The sequence below is a fragment of the Halichoeres trimaculatus genome, unplaced genomic scaffold (assembly GCF_033239565.1).
Source record: "Halichoeres trimaculatus isolate MK-OKI-2021-1 unplaced genomic scaffold, fHalTri1.1 fHalTri1_scaffold_9, whole genome shotgun sequence".
Classification (NCBI taxonomy): domain Eukaryota; kingdom Metazoa; phylum Chordata; class Actinopteri; order Labriformes; family Labridae; genus Halichoeres; species Halichoeres trimaculatus.
Window position 1 is genome coordinate 15,965,725 of NW_027437188.1, and position 18,605 is coordinate 15,984,329.

The window sequence follows — 18,605 nt, forward strand, 5'->3', positions numbered from 1 at the left end:
AGCTGATATTGAAAAAATAGCTCCAGGGTTTATCAAACCCAGTGGGAGTAAAACTGAACAAATAGCTGTATCCATGTGTTAGTGGATAAAATCAAAGATATAAATGCTTTGTATACACACTGGAGAAACTCTTGGCTGAATAACTAACCAACCATTCATGCTGTTGGCTCTTTTTGGATATGTACCACCATTTCTCTCATGGAACCACCATTCTATCCCGCTCTGTCTGTGTTCATTAATCGTAGTACGCCTGTGCTTCATTTTCACGCTATGTGGATTTACTGTAACCATTTTAACCTGAGAGTGATCCTTAATGGGATCCTTCTGTAATCAACCTAAGTGGTCCCAGCTTATATGTTGCAGCGATGATCCAATAGATCTTTTATGCTTTAAGCCAACTTCTATAGTTACTGACTTTAATATCCTTTAATATCAAGTTGAAGCATATGACTCATTGTATTGCTGCAGCTTATGTGCCATGAAAAGTGTGACATAATCTAAGTGTGTGCTTAGATTGGGTTAGCTGTTGTTTTAAACAGTGTTTCTCAACCCTGGTCCTGGGGACCCCCTGTGTCATGGTTTGGGTTTTTGGTTTCTGTGTTTCTGGGTTTTCTTGTGTTTCTGCCCTCTTGTGTTTATGTGCAATTCTGTTCTTGTTCTGTGTAACCTGTGTTATTCTTGTGGAATGTCTGGGTCTCTTGTTGTTGTCTTTAGTCCGTGCTTCTTGTGGTTTTGATTTGGTTCTTGTCATGTGCATGTCTTTTTGTGATTATTTCTAGTGTTTTAGTGTCTTTAGTGTATTTAGTCTCGGTCTTGAGTTTTCCTGTGTTTGGTTTGGTTCTCCTTGTGTTTCCCTCCTGGTTGATTGCTCCTCATGTGTTTCACCTGTGTCTTGTTCTGCACCTGTGGTTAATTGCCCTGTCTATATAGTCTCTGTGTACTGTGTGCTTGGTGTGGCTTCATTATTTGCTGTCGCCTGTTTGCTGTCCCTGTCTGCGTTCACCTCCTGCCTTGTTTCTCCAGTGAGTTTTCCAGTGTTTTTGGTTTTGTTTCTTTTGTTTTAGTTTTTGGATTTTCAGTTTAATTTTTTGAATTCAGTTAAAATAAAGTTTCTTTTATCTGCATTTGGGTCCTCCACCTCTTTTGTTTTTTCCCTCCGGACTCTCACGACGTCCTGCCCTGCATGTTTTTTACGTTCCATGATCAGCTCGTCATCAAGCTCTGCTCGAGCCTGATAACGAGCCATTCATTTGAATCAGGTGTGCTGGAGTGGGGTAACATCCAAAACATGCAGGGCAGGGGGTTCCCAGGACCAGGGTTGAGAAACACTGGTTTTAAAGCAGCACGGCTCTACAGTTGAATACTAAGCTGGATCACATTAGACCATAGTGTGATACTGTGCACAGGTTGACAAGAAATAAACACTCCTCTATCTTCCTGAGAGTCCCTGAGGGTGTCATACACATACCGAGCACATTGCTCAATATAAACCTTTCATGAGTGAAAGGTGATATACAAACATGTTGAGGCCCGTCCAGGATTGAATTAACAACATCACTATACTGAGTTGAATTTCTGGGAACTTTAAGTTGATGATACCATCAGCAGCTATTCCAAGAGAGAGTTCATCAAAAACAGCTGCAGATTTATATATTTATTTTATATATTTATTTGATTTTATTTATTTCCTTTTTGTATTCAATTTAATTTGTCTTTTGATAATGTCTTTTAGCAATGTGTTTTATATATTCTCTTTCCGTTTTTTTCTCTAAGTAAGATACACTGTGTAAGAGGCTCTGAAGGAGCTGTGTTTTCCACTGTTTATATTGAGGTATTGTGGATGTATACATGTTGGTTTTTATATAATTGTCATAAATGACTCACTAAGAAAGAAAGAAAGAAAGAAAGAAAGAAAGAAAAACTTAAGAGAAAAAAAAAATGTGGTGATAGTGAGGACACTCAGTAGGGTCAGCCCATTCATAATGAACAGTGTTTTGACTTCAGTCTACTTTTGATGCACACACGTCACTCAAACATTTAAGTGAGACGAGACCATGTTTCACGATATCATGGACACGTGTAAGCACTGATGCTCAATGACACACATTTAGAAGAGGCAGTGCTAAGACCCTTCAACATTCGCTTAGCTTTTTCTTTATGGCACTTTCCAACTCATTCTTCCTCTTCTTCTTTTTCTAAAATTTAACAGAGGCCCTGAAGGTCTGATAGAAATCACCTCTGAGCCCATAAAATGAAAAGTATGGCAGATATACCCATCAGACACCTACCCTAAAGACCAAACTTCATGGTAAATCTCAGGAAAAACCTCAAACGTCTGCTTAAACAAAGGGTAGGACTAGACTTGAGAAAACTGGGTGAAGTAAGTCTAATGCTTAAGCTCCTTTGACAGTTTAATAGGGGATCCTCAAGGGCAGTACATAATAAATTACCATCTGTTTTACGGTTTTGTTATACTAATCATTATTATCATATAAATGTAAAAGTGTGAGTTTTTGACAGTTACCTGACCTGTCTGATCAACCCCAGAGGTTTTATCCTCTGGTGTCCCTATTGTTTCATTTAATATGGCACTAAGTGGTCTGCAGGGAAATGGTGTCAAAGAGCATTAAAAAATAATTGAAAAAAAAAAACCCTGAAAGATTACTGCTCTCTGATAATTAAACTGTGTGACAGTGTCTTTTTGAATTGTGTGGACAGCTTTTAAATTCATGAACCCGAGAGACCCAGTTAAATGTTTCTACTTCATTCTTAAAATGTTAATTTCAAACCCTGAAGAAGGCCACAAGACAAAACATGGCCCTTTTTATATTTCAAACCAATAATCATCACTGTTTTTTTTTTCTGGAAACATGTGAGTTTGTACTTCTTCCCCTATCACTACTGGGACCAAAAGCTTTACATTAAGTATACTTTCATAAAAATGACTGTGAGAAGTTAAACAAGCCATTGGAGTCAGCTTCAGCATCCCACCTCAGATTTCAGACTTAACATACTAGACCACTCAGGTGTTTTGTGAAGTGTTTGTGTTCTTTAATTACATTACATGACACTGGGAAAACAGCTCCTTGTCGCCTGGTCTTCTGTAATGAAAGATAACACTCCATCCTTCGGTTGTGCACACCACAGGTCTCGCAAATGAGATTGATTAAAGTGTGGAACTGGCAATTCTATTTGCCATGCAGTCAGACGAGCAGACAGATTGGCTCTGGTATACTTCAGAATCACGCTGCTCCAAGTGAATAAAACAGCCATTAGACAAGCATGACACACCGCATTTTCATCTGCTGACATCCAGTAGTGCTTGTGTGGTTAGGCACACTCAGGTGTGCACACGGATCAACACATTCACAAATAAACAGGGAACATCTGACACTAAAAGGCTTTGATATCCGTCTAGTGTCTCTACTGATTAATGTCGAGCAATCGTTGATTAAATGGGACATGATGCTGATGGAATTTTGAAAACAACTGTAATTGCTGAGACTTTGAATTACAACTTTTAGTTACATAAATACTGAGGCCGATTAACGGTGTCTTTGAAAAGAAACGAAAAGAAGGCAAGACAATAAAAAGTACAAGAGATAGCTTTCTGCTCCCAGATGAGTAATTGCATCGATCAGTCAAACCTATTTCCATGTGGGAGAACTACTAACATAACTTTCAAGCTGTTGTTGTGTCAAATACTTGGAAATCATTATTTAATTTTGGCTAATATGAGAAGGGGAAAAAAATACATTTCTCTATTACCCTCTTCAGTTGTTTTGGTTTCCACAAGTGAACACAAGTTATTTGTGAAATCCATTAAACTAGAGCACATCTGAGTAAGTACCCCAAAAGGCTAAAAGACTAAATCAATAAAAGGGTACAAGATACTATACTAAAATTTTACATTATCAAAATGCTGATTAGCGTAATAAAGTAAGTATCAAAATAAAAAAAGATAAACAATATAGTTAGATAACATTATCAATAAATGTGTGTCACTATAAAAGATTAAATTACATGACATTAAAATACATTAAGATCAGAACCTGTGAAGTAAATAAGTAAGTAAAGCTCAGCATATTGCTGGACTAAAAAGGTAGGTTTCGAGTTTGCTTTTGAATATGTTGAAGCTTTGTGCAGCCTTCAGGTCTACAGGCCAGCTATTACACAAATGTAGGCCGTAGTGTTTAAAGGGTGCCTCACAGAGGGTCTTTGTTTCTAGTGTTTTAAGTCTACAACCTGACCTTTAATTTTCTACTATTGTTAAAGTCTTGATATATATTTCTACATTTTTGGGAGAAATTATCTTTCTTTGATGCAAAGCATTTGGTTGATTGATCGTCAGTGACTGGATTCATTACTTGAGAGAACCTTTGCCCCAATCATCAACAGTCGAATCCTTGTGATCCCTTGCAAAGAGTAACCAGGCCTTCCTCTACCTGTCGTTAATGAAGTGCTTCTTCTGTGCCCTGTGTGACTTAAGACCAGCTTCAAGTAGTCAGTTTCACACTGTCATTGCTGAACAAGTGAAATTTCTCAACAGTGCCCACTCATTTTTAAGGTCCCTGACAATTCCTGACACGGGAATGGATGAGTGCACGGTGCCTCGACCAGCTAGCAATATGATGGTACCATGTTCGGCTAGCCTTTTGTTGATGTATCTTATGGCTGTCTTGGAGATTGTCAGTTTATGGGCTACCTGTCTCTCACTCATGCCAATTTCCGATGGTGCCAATATGGCTGCCTTTGTGGCTTCATATCATTATATATTTTTTCAGGCATTATGTGAGAGCTGACGACTCCGGAAATGTGCTACAGCTTGAATCTAAGCAGGAAACCAGTCTTAGCCTTTGCATGTGCAGTACTGCTTATGATAGGAAATGGCCTCTTATACCCAGGGAATACAATAAAGTTTCAGCATGTCAGAAAGGATGTGAAAAATTATGAAATCAGCTCCATTTCTATGTTTGTTGTATTCTTTAGTTACTATACCTTTAGTGGTACCAGAGATTAAAATGAACAAGAAATTAAAGAAAACACAGGTGGTCTAATGTTTTTCCATGACTGTGTTAATTGTACAATAAATATCTCCTATAGGTCAAAACACAGAAATCTTTACCTGTCATGCATTGCTTATTATTCTTTTTTTTTTGCTCCGTTACTTGAACAATTTGTACATGCTATTTTTGCTTTTCAATCATCCAAGGTGAGAAAAGCAGCAATCTGACAACTGACAGTACATGTAGAAACGTAACTCACGAAAGTGTGTGTGATTTCAAATGGAAGCCTTTGATTTTCAGTTCAAATAAAAATGCTGTTTAACCACTCCACACTTTCTGTACTCTTGAAGAGCACTGATTTGATCAAAGGCCAAGTCCCTCTGAACTCTCCCACTGAAAGGTAATGACTTTTCCCTGCAGCAATGCTGAGAGTTGGAGAGATCATTTCCATAAATTACCCTGTACTGTTGGTGAAGAGCAAGTTCATTTGATCCACATTTAGCACTTGGACTGATTGAAGGAGAGAGCAGCAGCCATTGAGTTAATACAGAAGCCAGCAGATACTTCAGAAGGATAATGAGTTTTTTACCCTTGACTGTCGCTATACAGATATATTTTAATCCTGAATGGCGATATCACAAAATCAGTGCCTGTGTTTGAATTGGCTGTGGTTTACATGGGCTACTGTTCAAATGACTTTATTCTGACTTTAGAGAAGAGCTGCTCTTCTGAAATTAATAGAAGGAAAACAGTGAAGGAGAGGAAATTGCAGGCAAACAAATTTCAAACCGAGAGGGCTGTGTCATTGTTGTGAATACCAAGCTCAAGACACATAAAGTCATGATTGTAAATGACGTTTAAGAAAAATAAATTGTTAACCAGTATCTGTGGGACAATATGCTTATTTATGTTTTACTGAAGGTCACAGACAGCATTCTCCTTTATTGCTCCTTGCAGTAAGAGCTCTCTATCCTTTTTTTTTTTACAAGACTGTTAGTGTGAGGTACATGAATAGCAAAGTTTACAGGGCTTGCTATAAAGTTTCAATGCATTTTATTGTATTTACTCAGTGTGTAGCAGTTAAAACCCTGCAAGAGGCTAGCATGTTGGATGGTAAATCACCTCTTGTGAGAAGTACTTGAAAAAGCCATGACATCACTTCCCTGTGCTCCCATTCATGGTAATGTTCTCTGTATCACTTTCAAAGTCTATATGCAGCACATAATACACCAGTGGTTCTCAGTGGATGAAGGGTCATGATTTTTGTCTGTGTGGCAATTGCATTCACTGAAAAAAAATAGACATTGGTCCAACTTTGTTTCAGATGGTAACACAAATAAGATGATTGCTAGACCATGGAAATCAAGGATTTGGCAAGGTTACACAATCAGGGTGTTTTTATAACCACTGGTTGCCAATCAGTGCTTGGCCACCACAAGTGGTGAAGCCTAAAGAGTATCCACCTTGGCTCTCCCTGTGGGGGTCATTCTCGGTATGTGTGGAATATGTCGAGTGAGGAAACAGTCTTGCGCAATAGCGAACTCAAGAACTGAATTGTGCCAAAAGAGACAATATTGTGAGGATTTGGCATTGGCTACACCTCATCAGACCCAGAAATAAGTTCGACATTTTTTTTAAAACAAAGAACAAATAACCTTTTATCAGTACAAGGCCCACACCAGTGTTTGCCACCCTAGGCTATAAACTTGAGCCTAACAAATTTTGAGGTTTGTTTTAGATGCAGTGTATTTAGTCAGATGAAAAGTGTCTGAAAGACCTCAAAGTTGTTGGTGAGTTAAGAACAGGGATGTCAAACTCGTGCCATGGAGGGCCAAGAGGTTGCAGATTTTCCTTCCAACCAAGAACTCCACCAGCTGATTTCACTGATTAGTCCCTGCTCTCTGCTTGAAGGTGAGGTAATCAGTGGAATCAGCTGGTGGAGTTCTTGGTTGGAAAGAAAACCTGCAGCCTCTTGGCCCTCCATGGCACGAGTTTGACATCCCTGGTTTAGAAGGATACTTGAGGTTCAGGGCATGCGTCATCTTAAGGAGGCAGTATGCTTGGGTCAGATTGTCAACGTGTAATTATGAGTGGAGATGCAATTGTAATCATTTAACACCCTCAATGGGATTTTTCAAACCCAAAACTGTTAGCAGCTGCTGTTTTAGTATTTATGTTGAGCAAGTTTGAAAGGCAGGTGCAAAATGGCACAGCGTTACGCACAAACGCCTCCGGTCATTATGGCAAGAAGGAGGGAGAGGTGCAATGAAAGACGAGGGAAGAAGAGGGTCTTCCATATTTGGACTGACCGAAATGAAAATAGTAGAGACATACCTATCCAACAGTGCCATTTTTGAACTTTGATGTTTTAACTGGGGCTTTTTGTTTTTGCTAGCTTTGCTGGTCTCCACCAGTGTGTAACAAACGTACATCTCCTGCGATCTCCATAGAGCAGGGTGGACCTCCCTTTTCATTTGCCGGCAGCTCAGTTGAAGGACCACTGCCACTGAATGGCCTCCCGACTCTTGCCAGGGCATTGATGGTTAGCACTGACCGGCTGCTTTGTGTGCACAATGATGGCCTAAGTGTCACGCCATCAGGGAGCACGTGCTGAATCCTTATTCAAATAGGGAGCGCTGCACCTGTTATCAGTTGCGCGTGCAGTCTTAGTAGATTGCCTGCAACATGCCCAGAAATAGCACATACATTTTTTACGTTTTTCAGTTTAGTGCTAGTTATTTGGGATTTTAAACCCCATTTCCACTAAGTGGTTCAGTTCAGTTTGTCACGGCATGTCACACATTTTTTTTAGCATTTCCACCAACTAATCCCAGATCCCAAAATAACTGAGATAAGCCATCCCACTTTTTGGGACCCTTCAGTTGGAGCACTAGACTAAACCAATGTGATCCCAAAAGGTAGAGCTACAACACTGTAGTCCGTTGACTGATCAAAACAATCATTACATACTGTGTTACAGCAGCTGTATTTCTTATCATAGCACACAGCCTTCTCTGAAACACAGATTGATTGCACTTTGTATGAAGAGCCATATGAAACTCACAAAGAAAAATAGGTGGATGCCGCATTTTTCTTCTTTTTTGGATTTATTAGCGAAGTACACTTTGTCGCGCTGCTATGGTGTCACACTATTATTTAACTGAGGGTTGCAAAATAGAAGAACAAACTAGACATTCAGACCGCATTGTCCTGCTGCTACATGTGGGCGTGTCTCTACTACGGCTTTTAACTGTCGATATACACAATTTAACTGAATTATGAATTTGAACAGATTTATCTGTAAGTTTTGATTGAACGTTACCAAATCCACTCAAAGTTTGTCACGTAAATGGGATAGCGGGGCAGGACAGGGAAAGACAGACCAAGCGGTGACCTCCAGTCTAGTATATGTGGAAGCACAAAAATCAGTAGTTTGTCGAACATCTGCTTGAGGCTGGCTCTGGAAGTACCAGAAACCACATGGTGAACTTTTTTGTAACTGTATATTTATATGACAAGTTTACCCCATCAGAGGGACGGCTCAGCTGGTTGACAGGTGGGTAGCCAATAGCTGTTGTTATGGAGGCTCAAAGCCTGCCCCATATTCAGTACTCGCCATCAAAACTCTGTTTCAGACAGAGGCAGGTAACGTTCCAGATATTACGTCTATTCATCAGCAATCTATGATCCGTTCTGAATAGTGCAACCCATTCTACTCCTCATTATCACTGCAGCATCTTCACAACCTGGGGCAGTGACTCAAGGCACACCCCAGTGTTTGGTAGCTGTGTGAATCGTAAAAGGTTAAGTCATGCTAGTGACTCTACTGTGGATAAAAGCATGTTCATAAGTGTTGGCCATAATTTTCAAAAATTTATAAGCATAAAATATTTAAAGCAGAAGATTTCTATTCATATCACATTTATTAAGAGCTTAATTGTCCCCCCCCCAATTTATTTTACGTCTGAAGCAATCAAAGCTTGCTAAATTGCCAGTGGAAAAAAAGAATATAGCACTCTTCAGCAAATACAGTCTCATACCTGCAAATTCTGCCAGTATAGCTTAACAATATAACTGTTAAATATTTCTCTATATTCTCAAGCCTGTCATTTTTTCTCTATGGTTTGTTGCCCCATGTGGTATTTGGTGATGTTTGTGGAATATTTTGCTTTAAAAAGCTCCCTGCTATGTCTGAAAACACTCTCAATTACATCAGTGAGAGTGGAGCAGAGTAGTCAAGCTGTCAGCCATAAAACCAAAACACTGATAAAATTCTGTTTTCCTCACAAGTTCTTCTTTCTATTCTGCACATGTAATCTTTCAAGCCATTCTTTAGTCAGAGTTGTGAATTACAACAGCCATTGATTTCAAGGAGGCAACTTGCCTTTAGCAAATAAAGAATACACCTTGAGAAGAGCTTAAACGGCGGGTCATGACTTGAATGAACAATCTGAGTAACACTTAGCTGTCATTCCTTTTAATCCTTCAGTTTACACTTTTTAAATGAAAAGGATGTTTTTAAGTGTTTAAATTTGCAGCTGTGTTGACATTAACTTTTGTTGCAGGGTTTCGCTTTGGTGTGTTTGAATGCACAGATGAAGTTCAGGAAGCTAAACGATGAATGCAAAAAATGTTCACTTTTTGTTGTAAATGCTGGGTCCATTTATGGTGTAAGATGTTTGGTCAAACAGAGTGTGCAAAACAGAATAATGAAAACTTTGGACTCAAATCTTTGAAGAATGTACTCCCTAATCTCAAATAAATATTAAAGGGGACATATGCTGATCCGTGATTTAATACTTACATATACAATAATAAAGTGGAAAACAAGACCTTTCACCCCCTGAATTTTCAAAAAATTAGATATTGTATTTTTCTGATATCCTAGAACGAGATTTGATTCCTCTGAAAATAGGTCATTGACATTTGGCTTCGAGATTTCGACCTTCATGACGACACAAGGATCCTTTATTTTTATTGGAGTAATCTGACAAAGCAGCTCCTCCTCTGTGATGCCAGTTAGTCACACAACCGCCACCGAGGGATACACCCACTAAGAGCCGAGTATAAATAAAGCTCCCTACTAGCTCTGGCTAACTTGACTGAGTGCTAACAAAGTGACGAACTGACGGTAGAGGCGATCTTTAGACTACACTTTCAGCATGATGGATAAAACAGACAGAGAAAAGTAAAGGAGCAGGATGAAGCCCTGCTATAGAAATAGTTTATTGGTGAAGTCTGCCTTTATTTCCACGTATAAACTATACATGTTACAGTACCGTTTGACTCACCACACTGAAGCGTCCTGAGATGATCTGTGTAGAGGTGGATTTTCTTCCTCCTGAGCTGCAGAACCGTCCGGGTCTGACTTGGGGTCCAATACAAAAGGACGTATCCTACACTCCGCCATTTTATTACTGCTATCAATGCCTTACGGTGAAGTTTTGGCAAACAGCAAACTCGCTCGGTCTGCTCCATTCAATGTGGCGATTTTGTAAATACTGCCATGCTGCAAAAAACGCCCCCTGGCTCTACTCCCTCCGCCCCTCTGATAGAACTGTCCAATCAGAGCACAAAGGGCTGTGACGTTGCGAGGTTACTGGAGGTCATTCTCGAAACTGAGCGTTTCAACGAGATCTTCAGAATGGCCTAAAATGAGGATATTGAGAACGCTATTGTGGGGCAATGAAGGAACTAAATGACTTGTACTGAGGGCAGAAATGATTTACAGGCATCCTGGTCTGGCAAAGTGAAAAAGAGAAACAAGCATGATATGTCCCCTTTGATCATAAGCAATCCTGCTTGTCCTGAGAATGTATTAAGCTCATTAGAAATACTGCTCTCTGTGCAACACATTCACTACAACTCGTTTGTAAGAATAGACACGTGACCCCTATTTACCTTTAAATGCATTTTTAATTGAAACTGACCCTTTGATTTTATCAAACTATTTAAATAATGTTCCCATGATTGCCCTTTCCAGCTCATGAAATTAAGATGAAAGCCATTTAGTTCGGTATGTCTTGAATATATTTTTCATTCACACCTCTGCCACAGATGAGTTCAACCTTAGATGACATTTTTGTGCCTCTTAACAGAGCAGTTGCTTCGGTTGTGGATATTGGAGTGCTCTGACTGTGATTCCTGATGATATGAGTCTCATTTCTGTTTGCTTCAGTGAGTTGTTCATTCATCTGTGTGATCAGCAGGGAAAAGGTCACTTCAACACCTTCTACCTGTCTTGTTCCAGTATGATTAGGCCTGAAGTTACAGCTCTCTACCTGCACTATTTTTCTCTTTAATGGATATTTTACAGTGATTTCACCATAAAGGCAAGTTGAGATCACTGAGCCTCATTAATTTCAAGCACTTCAGTTGTGTTCTATATTTTCTGCCTCTGTTTCAGTTGTAGACATAATTTAAGCCAACTGTGGATAATTATGTCAATTAAAAGCCTACCATAATTGTATTTTCAGTGATCCTGGAAGGTTGCTATTTTCTCACAAAACACCAAGATTATAATGTACGGTCAGACTCAGAGTCATGAATGGGTGACTGGTCAGTTTCTGGTGCAATGCTTATATTTTTCTTTTTTCCAAGACTTTTTTTCTCTTTATTTATCCATCAGCCTGAAGAGTGACAGACTGTTACCCAATCTACAGGGAAAAACAATACAAACCCAGTTGCAGATTAAACAAAAAAACTTTATCTAAAAGTCAAAAACTCTTACAGAAGAAACAAAATCCAAAACACTAGAAAACTCACACAGATCACGAATCACAAGAAAACTTGTTTGCTTGATGTGTCATTATAACTTCATGCTACATTGGCCAATTGATTTAATCCTGCATAATTACATATTGTAGCATCTTTTTAATGATAGTACAGAGAATAAAGTTTTAATATTTTGGATGGAAGCACAGCATTAGGCACTTTTTTAGTCAACATTCTACAGTGAAGTTTTTGAAGTTGTCATGGAAATATTAAAGCGAGGTCTTGAAGCTTTTAAGCCTTTTTGCTTTGATTTGATATTTACATTGTCTCATCCTCTCAGAACATCAGCAGATTTTACTTTCCAAAAGCTGCTCCCACAGTGAGGTTATGGGTTTATCAAGAGCAGTACTTAACCACTGAAGCCACTTTTAGATTAATGGAGATAAGTGTGCAATAAAATGTCACACAAGTTTTAGCGGTAATAAATTCATACACCCTGGGAGCAACATTTAGTAGGCCAACTTCTTTATAGTTTTAAGCGGGGAAAAATGTTCTTTAATGCATGACCAATGTTCACATGAAATCCAATTGAGTGATCTCTGGAAAACAGCATGTACCATGAGGCAATTAATTGTTTTCCTTTTACCATTTTTTCCTCAGCTGCCATTCTTGATGACCCGATGGAGAGCAGCAGAGGAGAGCGTCTGGCCATCAAGCTGGCCAAAGACAGCATCAACAGGAGCAGTAACCGCTCCACTACTGGAAAACTAGATGCTGAGAGGCACTGAATATGAGATGGGAGAAACAAGTGAGTAGCACCAGGAAGACGAGCCAATTAATTAGTGAGGATGAGGGTGTTGATGTGTGCAGTTTTTCACACGGATGAAAAGCTGTTGGTCAATATGTGTTTAGTGTGTTTAGTGTGTGTGTGTGTGTGTGTGTGTGTGTGTGTGTGTGTGTGTGTGTGTGTGTGTGTGTGTGTGTGTGTGTGTGTGTGTGTGTGTGTGTGCAGTCAGTGTAAAAAAAGAGTAATGGATTTTGAGCTTGTTGCAGTCAGAAGCAAAGAAGAGCCTCTCAGTTTGAGAACAGCCTGTCTTTGCAATCTGAGCCTATGCTTGCCTGCTTCTTCCAATCTTGTACACACAGATACCTCTGATTGCATATTTTCTCTGAAAAGACACAAAAAAAATTATTGGAAATATGTAACAGGCTGGTACATATAATGAGGTGTCATGTTAAGAAGTGAGTGGGGAACTGTGTGAGAGGTTGTGTGAAAACAAAACAAAAAACATTTTGTGTAAAGAAAAAGAGAGCTTGATGAAGTATGTCTTTGTATGAGTGAAAAAAAGCTTAACCTAAAGGGTCAGTGGATATTCTCCTTATCTGACATAATGAGATGTCAAGTGATTGGTTACATGACTCAATGTGACCCCATTTATTGCAGTCGAGGTACCTACAGGGCATTATGAAATGATACAATTATAGATGATGAGTATTTTCCATTATGCTATGTAAGACTGTAATAAATATGATATATTATGTTTCATTACATTTAAACTAATATACTGTATAGCAAGTGCTTCTCAGTTTCAGTTTTTTATTATTGTGATCTAAAGCTTAAGAAATGATGAAAAAAAAAATAGAAACTGGAAAACCCTTACAAGAGGTGGACTGACACTAGCATCACTGCCTCAAGTCTTCTGGAGAAGAGCCAAAAAGGCTGCAATCTCTAATTTCAAATGACTCCTAAACCAGCGACTACATCTGAAGCCTCTTACCTGGGCTAATAAAACAAGAAAACTAGACTGGATTTCTTGTATGACATCAAATGTTGCATTTCATTTTTTTTTTTTTTTTTATCAAGACCCTATTGTCTAGAGGGAGAAGGACTTGAATACAAGTTTATTTTATTATGTTTGACCTTAGGAGGGGCATGACAAACACCTGACTAAAACTGCAAACCAGCTAGAAGCCACAATCAAAGGAAGAGAAACCCAGCAGAGCTAAAGGCTAATTGACTTATGCCACTCTTTTTGGACACAGTTGGTTTTCTTATAGATGCTTCAACTAAGTGTCAGGTGTATATCCTAACATAATTTTCAATAAGTTGAACATATCCATATTTTAAACCCTGTCTTATTCCAATTCAAATTGTTTGAGATGCACAATTTCTCAGTAGTTGTATTAACTGCTGCAGAGTGAGTGGTCTCTTGTTGACTCAGTGTTCATCGTTTAAGCTGTTTTAATGCCTAATGAAAAGTATCCAAAATCAGTGTAGGACTGTAAGAGTCTCCAGAAATCAACACAGTCAATACAAACAGCTTTGACAAGAAGTGTGGGAATTGATTTTCAATACAACACATTCACACTTTGACAAACCCAAGAGCTTCAGTTGAGCCGCTTTATCCACAAAAACACCGCTTCACTTATCACAAAAGGAAACTGTATTACTTTCCATGCCTGGTTTACTACAAGCCCTTCCTAAATGTGTTTTCTCCTCTCCGTGTGTTGGTGTGTGGATGTGCAGGAGGAAGCATGTGTTGGTTAGTGCACACTGGGTTTAGTGTGTATTAGTTCAGTTGACTTGTGTGTGTTAAAGTGTGAGCATGTGTGTTTAATTAGAGGCAGGAATTAGTTCAAGGACGGATCAGTGGCTGCAGTTAGATGGAAATATTGCTGAGGAAGAGCTACCTGCTCAGATGAGCCCCACCCTTTCATTTCAAGCACCCAGTCTTTAAGTAGTGTGCCATCCCCAGATCCTTTCTTAAACTAAATGAAAGCAGAAATAGCTTGAGATAAGAGTCAAGTTGAAAAAGCCTTCTATGTAGTTGTATCAAGTTTAAAGTCAAAGAGCTAAAAGTAATAGTTAAATGTTGTTTTTAAAGCTACATGTAGTCATACAAGCAATATCAATACTACCGCACAAATTATTTAAATCCTAAAGTCAAAGTTTACAGGCCTCAAAACCCTTTTTTTCTCCCATAACCAGGCACTAGCATGCCAAATAATAACAAAAAATGTGCAGGTGATATTTTGTAGCTAAAATTTTAAAAGTCCACCTCACTGCAGCATCATGGTGTTTTCTTGATGAAGTAACAACATATGGATGCACCATAGTGTGCACAAGACATTTTAATCTGGCTCTTATGTTCTCTTGAAGGCGCGGTCACACTGGTCATCCAAACTGTGCCGTGCTTAAGCATGACTGCCCCCCCACCGCAGCGCTGTTCCCTAGCTGGAGAGCACGGCCAGCGGTCACACTACCCCTGTATGAACCAGACTTTAGCAGGTATCATACACGCGCATGGCCTACCTACGTCATCGTGAAGCGTCTGTTTACATGAAGTGATCTCATCAGAGTCAGCACAATGAGGCACAGACAACTCTGCTACAACTTCAGAGACTTTTGGACTTATGGTGAGTTGTTTTCACCAGACACAGCCCTCTAACAACCCCGCGTCGTTTAAAATGATTGCAGAGATTTGCGCTTGCGGTGATTGTATGTCATGGATCACACGCGCCATCCGCGTGCTTTTGCTCGTGCATGAAGTAAACCATACCGAAGCCCAGCTCTCCAAAGCGTGCCAAGGCAGAGAAGTGAATCGTGCTTAAGCAAGGCATGGTTTGCCAGTGTGAGCGGGTCCTTAATCATATCTTGGTCTTATGACCTTGTTTTTTACCCTTTTTAACAGTATCACATCAGAAATATGTGACCAGTGTCCGACGTCATTTCACTTCAAATTAAAACTGAAGGCAACATGCCCTCAAAAAATATTAGTTTAAAGGGATAGTGTCCGTGGATGTTTCCTCTGTATTCCTTTCAGTCTCCATCTGTAGCAGCTCTTCTCCTGTGTACTCCGGTTCATACAGGTATCCTTTTGGTTCCAAAGTGAATGAAACTTCATCGTCCCTGTCATAGTCACTCATTTTGAATTTCCTACGCTGCCTCACAATCCTTAGAGTACAAACAAAAGAATTACGATACTTGATCAAACTTACACAAGGCTACAACCGGTGCCCGAAGCATAGCTTGTTTACATTCCCTACAGCTGAAAGGAGGAGGGGGGACGGAGCGCACTAGCGCTGCGCGGAAGGACACATGACCAGTTAGTTAGGTCCCGATAAATGTTTATATTTCCGAAGACTTATTGCACTTAAAAATTATTTTATGTAGGGTACTCTTAAACTGTGGTATTACTTTTTGATTTTAGTTCTTGTAGGCAGAGAAAATAGCCTTTGAATTTGGTACGGTCTCTCCCTGTTAGCGCCTATTTCCTTGTCACCATCGATTGCAGTTTGTGTCTTACTGAGGGAGAGGAGACCACTTTCTACTGTATCTAATGTCCTTAGTGGTCACATAGAGCTCGTACAACCCCACTTCAAAAAAAAAAAAACGGAACTATCCCTTTAAATGCTGTGCTATCATTTTGCATTTCTTTATTTTCTTCCATCTACCCCTCTCTTCATCTCCCTGTAAACCCACCTACCAGGTCATTGGCTGAGCTCATTACAGTCTTCTAATTAGTCCTATAATCCAATGCTCCAATAGCTTGTATTGATCAGTAAAGGTCAATGTGAAATGGAGAAAATGGACTCAACTGACCAGCTAACCTTAAGTGTACTGTGAGTACAATAGTCCTGCTCTCACACATCACTGCACCCATAGACAACTCGATGTGTTTGTAATGAATGCCAAGTAGGAGTGATAAATACACTGGGGAAAAGGTAAGGGTTATACACATACTTAAGTATGTTTTCTCTGTCTCTTTCGCTTTAGCTTAGACACACAGACACACACTGACACACAAAATGATAGCTGTGCAGAGGCACAGCAAATCATCATGCCACAGAGAGGGGTAACATGTTTACTGGAAGTAAGATCACTCAGCTTCATAATTCTGTGAAGCCATGCAGGCTTGTTAACAAACACACGCACACACACACACACACACACACACACACACACACACACACACACACACACACACACACACACACTGACACACACACACACACACTCACACACACACACACACACGCACACACACGCGCACACACACACACACACACACACACACACACACACACACACACACACACACACACACACACACACACACACACACACACACACACACACACACACACACGGTATGTTTTCATGTGTTTATGAGGGATTGGTTTATCATTTGATCCACAGATCTGTAAACATCCACCATCTCAGCCTCTTTCACACCACATCTGAAAATAACTGACACCTTAAGATCATCACACACCCACTGTCCCCACACAGGTCCATTCAGTACAAAGTGTCTGTCTTTGTGTCTGGCTTACATCAGTGACTCCAGCAGTTTAATTAGAAGTCAGGGATTATAAAATGTGAGAAATGACATCTAGTTTTCCAGAACGGAAGATTAAAGCCAGTGGCCTGTGTACTTTGGGGGAGAGTAAACATCAGTTTTATTATTTCATCCCCTCAGGTACAGTATTTATAAGAGTATTAATGTCAACATAAAAAAAGATGAGATATCTGCATTTGTCACCTTTGGGGATGTTATAATCTTCATGTACAAATCTTGAAAGATCAGCTTTGAAGCCTCAAGGTAACCTGATTCCTTATTTCTTCCCTCTCCCTTTCTCACATTCTGAAACTTAGTCTATTTGTCATCTTCTTCCATTTTTAAATCATTTTGTCTGCTTTGAAAGTGCCTAGAGTAAATAGATAAAAATGTGTCAAAATCCATCAGGACATCCAGTATATAAGTGTTTCATCATGGACAAATGCATTGGTTTGCACATGTGAAACCCACACATATGTTTAATGCTTTCATAGGACAGTAAAAGCGCTGCTCTGAACAGTATCTGTTAAGAGGCTGAGTTAGTCAGCATGTGCATCCATTAACATCTGGCTGAAGACAGACTTTGTTATTGCCCTGACTGTAGTTTCCTTTCCTAGACATCACTGACTGACTGACTGTCTCTTGTCTCTTCTCTCTCCTCCATCCCTTCTCTGTTTCCCCTCAGTGTGCCAGATCATGTCTAAAGGGTTGGTGGCAGTTCTTGGTCCCTCTGCCAGTCCAGCTTCCAACTCCATCATCAGCAATATCTGTGAAGAGAAAGAGGTGAGTTTGTTCTGGCCCAACTGGCAGAAAGCCTAAACATTCAAGCAGGCCGGGTCACCACGGTGCAACCACAAATACAGAGTAAGGAACAATGATGCTCTTAAGCTGCTAAGTGGTTTCTAAAGGAAATTGAGAAAATTAAATCCAAGTTGTATTGTGAAAATTAATTAAAAAAATATATATATTAAAAAATAAAATTGAATAATAAAAAACACGCTAACAAAAAAATACAACAACAATAGTATTATAATTTTCTAGTCAAGTCTCTCTTTCATCAAACTGTGTGGCATTTTAATCCTGCTTCTTCACATTTTCCTGGAGTTGGGCCTGCTGAGAATTAACAGTTTTCTTTATCTTACTCCTGTCAACAAACACATTTGAAAACAGAAGTGTAATTTAGAGGACGATTAAAAAAAAACGTATCAATTAATTGTGACAAAACCTGCCAACAGACATGTTTGTTCTTTGAACGGTGAAGAAAAACATGTTTTCTACAATGTAAACATGACTGAGTGGATTTAGCTTCAGAGCATGGCTGCATGCCGACAGATCCCAGTTGGATGCTAACTGGCTTGTCTGAACTCTGACATGGTGTTTTGCTGCCTGGTGTCAAGAGATTGAGCTTCTTTGAATTTAATAAATCCATAAACTAGATCTAAATCAATTAGAGACAAGACAAGATATGAGCAGAGCTTTATCTCTGAATGTTTTACTGCCATGCTTTGATCCATCCATCCATTTCCATACCACTTATCCTGTTCAG

At 39.4% G+C, this 18,605-nt stretch overlaps 1 long non-coding RNA gene across 1 annotated transcript; it reads left to right on the top strand.

Annotated features, from left to right (window-relative positions):
- The first annotated feature begins 959 nt into the window (after window positions 1–959).
- Window positions 960–17,799, top strand: LOC141797560 (uncharacterized). The gene is made up of 3 exons (XR_012599089.1): window positions 960–1,022; window positions 12,381–12,528; window positions 17,745–17,799. It is a non-coding gene; the product is annotated as an uncharacterized LOC141797560 (long non-coding RNA).
- Window positions 17,800–18,605: the final 806 nt, after the last annotated feature.